The sequence below is a fragment of the Lissotriton vulgaris genome, unplaced genomic scaffold, assembly GCF_964263255.1.
Source record: "Lissotriton vulgaris unplaced genomic scaffold, aLisVul1.2 SCAFFOLD_465, whole genome shotgun sequence".
NCBI lineage: Eukaryota > Metazoa > Chordata > Amphibia > Caudata > Salamandridae > Lissotriton > Lissotriton vulgaris.
Window position 1 is genome coordinate 1,138,088 of NW_028241222.1, and position 4,991 is coordinate 1,143,078.

Below are 4,991 nucleotides of genomic sequence, written 5' to 3' on the forward strand. Positions count from 1 at the left end.
TCCCCCTGGTTGCTCTTGGTCCCCCAAGCTGTGCTTGGCCCCCCTGGTTGCTCTTGGTCCCCCAGGCTGTGCTTGGTCCCCCAGGCTGTGCTTGGTCCCCATGGTTGCTCTTGGTCCCCCAGGCTGTGCTTGGTCCCCCAGGCTTTGCTTGGTCCCCCAGGCTGTGCGTGGTCCCCCTGGTTGCTCTTGGTCCCCCAGACTGTGCTTGGTCCCCCAGGCTGTGCTTCGTTCCCCAGGCTGTGCTTGGTCCCCCTGGCTGCTCTTGGTCCCCCAGGCTGTGCTTGGTCCCCCAGGCTATGCTTGGTCCCCCTGGTTGCTCTTGGCCCCCCAGGCTGTGCTTGGTCCCCCAGACTGTGCTTGGTCCCCCTGGTTGCTATTGGTCCCCCAGGCTGTGCTTGGTCCCCCAGGCTGTGCTTGATCCCCCAGGCTGTGCTTGGTCCCCCAGGCTGTGCTTGGTCCCCATGGTTGCTCTTGGTCCCCCAGGCTGTGCTTGGTCCCCCAGGCTGTGCGTGGTCCCCCTCGTTGCTCTTGGTCCCCCAGGCTGTGCTTGGTACCCTGGGCTGTGCTTGGTGCCCCTGGTTGCTCTTGGTCCCCCAGGCTGTGCTTGGTCCCCCAGGCTGTGCTTGGTCCCCTAGGCTGTGCTTCGTCCCCCTGGTTTCTCTTGGTCCCCCAGGCTGTGCTTGGTACCCCTAGCTGTGCTTGGTCCCCCTGGTTGCTCTTGGTCCCCCAGGCTGTGCTTGGTCCCCCCTGGCTGTGCTTGGTCCCCCTGGTTGCTCTTGGTCCCCCAGGCTGTGCTTGGTCCCCCAGGCTATGCTTGGTCCCCCTGGTTGCTCTTGGTCCCCCAGGCTGTGCTTGGTCCCCCAAGCTGTGCTTGGTCCCCCTGGTTGCTCTTGGTCCCCCAGGCTGTGCTTGTTCCCCCAGACTGTGCTTGGTCCCCCTGGTTGCTCTTGGTCCCCCATGTTGCGCTTGGTCCCCCAGGCTGTGTATGGTCCCCCAGGCTGTGCTTGGTCCCCCAGGCTGTGCTTGGTCCCCATGGTTGCTCTTGGTCCCCCAGGCTGTGCTTGGTCCCCCAGGCTTTGCTTAGTCCCCCAGGCTGTGCGTGGTCCCCCTGGTTGCTCTTGGTCCCCCAAACTGTGCTTGGTCCCCCAGGCTGTGCTTCGTTCCCCAGGCTGTGCTTGGTCCCCCTGGTTGCTCTTGGTCCCCCAGGCTGTGCTTGGTCCCCCAGGCTATGCTTGGTCCCCCTGGTTGCTCTTGGTCCCCCAGGCTGTGCTTGGTCCCCCAGACTGTGCTTGGTCCCCTTGGTTGCTATTGGTCCCCCAGGCTGTGCTTGATCCCCCAGGCTGTGCTTGATCCCCCAGGCTGTGCTTGGTCCCCATGGTTGCTCTTGCTCCCCCAGGCTGTGCTTGGTCCCCCAGGCTGTGCTTGGTCCCCCAGGCTGTGCGTGGTCCCCCTCGTTGCTCTTGGTCCCCCAGGCTGTGCTTGGTACCCTGGGCTGTGCTTGGTCCCCCTGGTTGCTCTTGGTCCCCCAGGCTGTGCTTGGTCCCCCAGGCTGTGCTTGGTCCCCTAGGCTGTGCTTCGTCCCCCTGGTTTCTCTTGGTCCCCCAGGCTGTGCTTGGTACCCCTAGCTGTGCTTGGTCCCCCTGGTTGCTCTTGGTCCCCCAGGCTGTGCTTGGTCCCCCCTGGCTGTGCTTGGTCCCCCTGGTTGCTCTTGGTCCCCCAGGCTGTGCTTGGTCCCCCAGGCTGTGCTTGGTCCCCCCAGGCTGTGCTTGGTCCCCCTGGTTGCTCTTGGTCCCCAGGCTGTGCTTGGTCCCCCAGGCTATGCTTGGTCCCCCCAGGCTGTGCTTGGTCCCCCTGGTTGCTCTTGGTCCCCAGGCTGTGCTTGGTCCCCCTGGTTGCTCTTGGTCCCCCAGGCTGTGCTTGGTACCCCTGGCTGTGCTTGGTCCCCCTGGTTGCTCTTCGTCCCCCAGGCTGTGCTTGGTCCCCCTGGTTGCTCTTGGTCCCCCATGCTGTGCTTGGTCCCCCAGGCTGTGCTTGGTCCCCCTGGTTGCTCTTGGTTCCCCAGGCTGTGCTTGGTACCCCTGGCTGTGCTTGGTCCCCCTGGTTGTTCTTGGTCCCCCAGGCTGTGCTTGGTCCCCCAGGCTGTGCTTGGTCCCCCTTGTTGCTCTTGGTCCCCCTGGCTGTGCTTGGTCCTCCTGGTTGCTCTTGGTCCCCCAGGCTGTGGTTGGTCCCCCAGGCTGTGCTTGGTCCCCCAGGCTGTGCTTTGTCCCCCAGGCTGTGCTTGGTCCCCCAGGTTGCTCTAGGTCCCCCAGGCTGTGCTTGGTCCCCCAGGCTGTGCTTGGTCCCCCTGGTTGCTCTTGGTCCCCCAGGCTGTGCTTGGTCCTCCTGGTTGCTCTTGGTCCCCCAGGCTGTGCTTGGTCCCCCTGGTTGCTCTTGGTCCCCCAGGCTGTGCTTGGTCCCCCAGGCTGTGCTTGGTCCCCCAGGTTTCTCTTGGTCCCCCAGGATGTGCTTGGTCCCCCAAGCTGTGCTTGGTCCCCCAGGCTGTGCTTGGTCCCCCTGGTTGCTCTTGGTCCCCCAGGCTGTGCTTGGTCCCCCAGGCTGTGCTTGGTCCCCCAGGCTGTGCTTGGTCCCCCTGGTTGCTCTTGGTCCCCCAGGCTGTGCTTGGTACCCCAGGCTGTGCTTGGTCCCCCTGGTTGCTCTTGGCCCCCCAGACTGTGCTTGGTCCCCCAGGCTGTGCTTTGATCCCCAGGCTGTGCTTGGTCCCCCTGGTTGCTCTTGGTCCCCCAGGCTGTGCTTGGTCCCCCAAGCTGTGCTTGGTCCCCCTGGTTGCTCTTGGTCCCCCAGGCTGTGCTTGGTCCCCCAGACTGTGCTTGGTCCCCCTGGTTGCTCTTGGTCCCCCAGGCTGTGCTTGGTACCCCTGGCTGTGCTTGGTCCCCCTGGTTGCTCTTGGTCCCCCAGGCTGTGCTTGGTACCCTGGGCTGTGCTTGGTCCCCCTGGTTGCTCTTGGTCCCCCAGGCTGTGCTTGGTCCCCCAGGCTGTGCTTGGTCCCCCAGACTGTGCTTGGTCCCCCTGGTTGCTCTTGGTCCCCCTGGCTATGCTTGGTACCCCTGGCTGTGCTTGGTCCCCCTGGTTGCTCTTGGTCCCCCAGGCTGTGTCTGGTCCCCCAGGCTGTGCTTGGTCCCCCTGGTTGCTCTTGGTCCCCCAGGCTGTGCTTGGTACCCCAGGCTGTGCTTGGTCCCCCAGGCTGTGCTTGGTCCCCCTGGTTGCTCTTGGTCCCCCAGGCTGTGCTTGGTACCCCAGGCTGTGCTTGGTCCCCCTGGTTGCTCTTGGTCCCCCAGACTGTGCTTGGTCCTGGAGTTCTGGACTTTTTGGTTCCGTCCAGAGGTGTCAGGGAACAACACCCAAAGACCCCGGAGTTCCACCTGCCTTGGTGCGCAAATGAACAGAAACACGGGCTTCTCGATGGTGGCGTCAAAGACCAAAGGTTTATTACTGCAGGGACACAGAAGTCACAGAAACTACGCATGGGCAGTGTCTAGGAGCCTGTTCGATTTGTACATTGAGGGTTGCTCCTTATATACTAAAAATTGTGCTCCAGGCAAATATTTCACATGTTAGTACATTCCCAAACCTTTGTGTCTTAAACAATAAATATTTGGCGTTACACAGGAACTGTCGATAATATCTGATGCCAAACATCACGAAGAGGGGTTCCCACTAGTCCATCACAATCCCTTGTCAATATTGCATTCAAGAGCCGGACCGCCTCATCGTAAATTTCGTTACCTCCCCCTAATAAAGGCCCAGAAGGAAAGGAGCAAAGCCAGGTGCAGAAGATAGGAAAGCGGGATAAGAGATGTTTGTGGGTTGTAAATGGGCAAGGCTACCGGCTTCGGCCGCCTAATCATGATCGGGACAATGGACACGAGAACCAGTTCAGGTGGGCTAGCCTCGGGCAGAGGAGGCAGCCTTTGTCGAGTCATGCAGCTACGGCGTGATCTGGTTTAAGGTGCACGTGTCATGAAAGAGGTGAATCTCCGGCTAAGGCTACGTGTCCTTAATCGAAATGAAGTGATCAGAGGTTATTGCATATGTGAGGGCAAGAAACACAAAATGGCGGACATGATCTAAGATGGATGCCGTGGGTAGATCAGAAATGTGTTCATAACAGGAGTGCTCTTGCTCGTATCGTAGCGAAAACACCAGGATTATGCTAAATGGATCATTTGCGGTTCGCTGATACTAATATTATGTATTTCCGACAATATTGAAAACACGGGTTCAAATCGTCACGGAACCTCAGACCCTCCTTTTGCCCTTACATAGGCAATTACTCAGTCTATATCAGAGTCTAGTTCTATACTCATCAGGTCAGTGACATGTTGTTGTATCATCATCCTTTCTCGTGCCTTTTCTCCAATTGCAGGTGGTTTCCTAAAACAGGTTGCAGCACAAAGACTACACAGAGCGGGACCACACTGGATAATCAAGCAACATGAGAATAGGAATACTAAGATGACACCGATGATCATTAGAACCTTCCACCCCCATGCTGAGATCAGAGTCCAAAACCACTCCATAAAGGACCAGTTTCCCTTGTCTACATGTATAGAGTCGGAAATCTTGTGTAGCTTAGAGATCGCCTCATAGACTGTTGGAGCATTATTAGGAATAAAGACACAGCAGCTCGATTGGATCATTCTGCATACCCCACCTCGATCTGCAAGTATAACATCCAGAACCATACGGTTCTGCAACGTCATGAGTCTATCCGCCTGAAGCTCAGCTGTCAAATTACTAAGGGCACCAGCAGTTTCAGTAATAGTAGATTCAACTACCCGTGTTAGCTGACGTATGTTTCTACTATTGGCCATAGGCCCCCAGAACGGAAGGAAGCCTTTGAAGAAGTCTCCAGCTTCCTGACCAGCAGTATCTTCCTTGCTGAAGACACCTCTCGCTATTCTGGTTCTGTGGTAATCAGATGAAGCAGTATA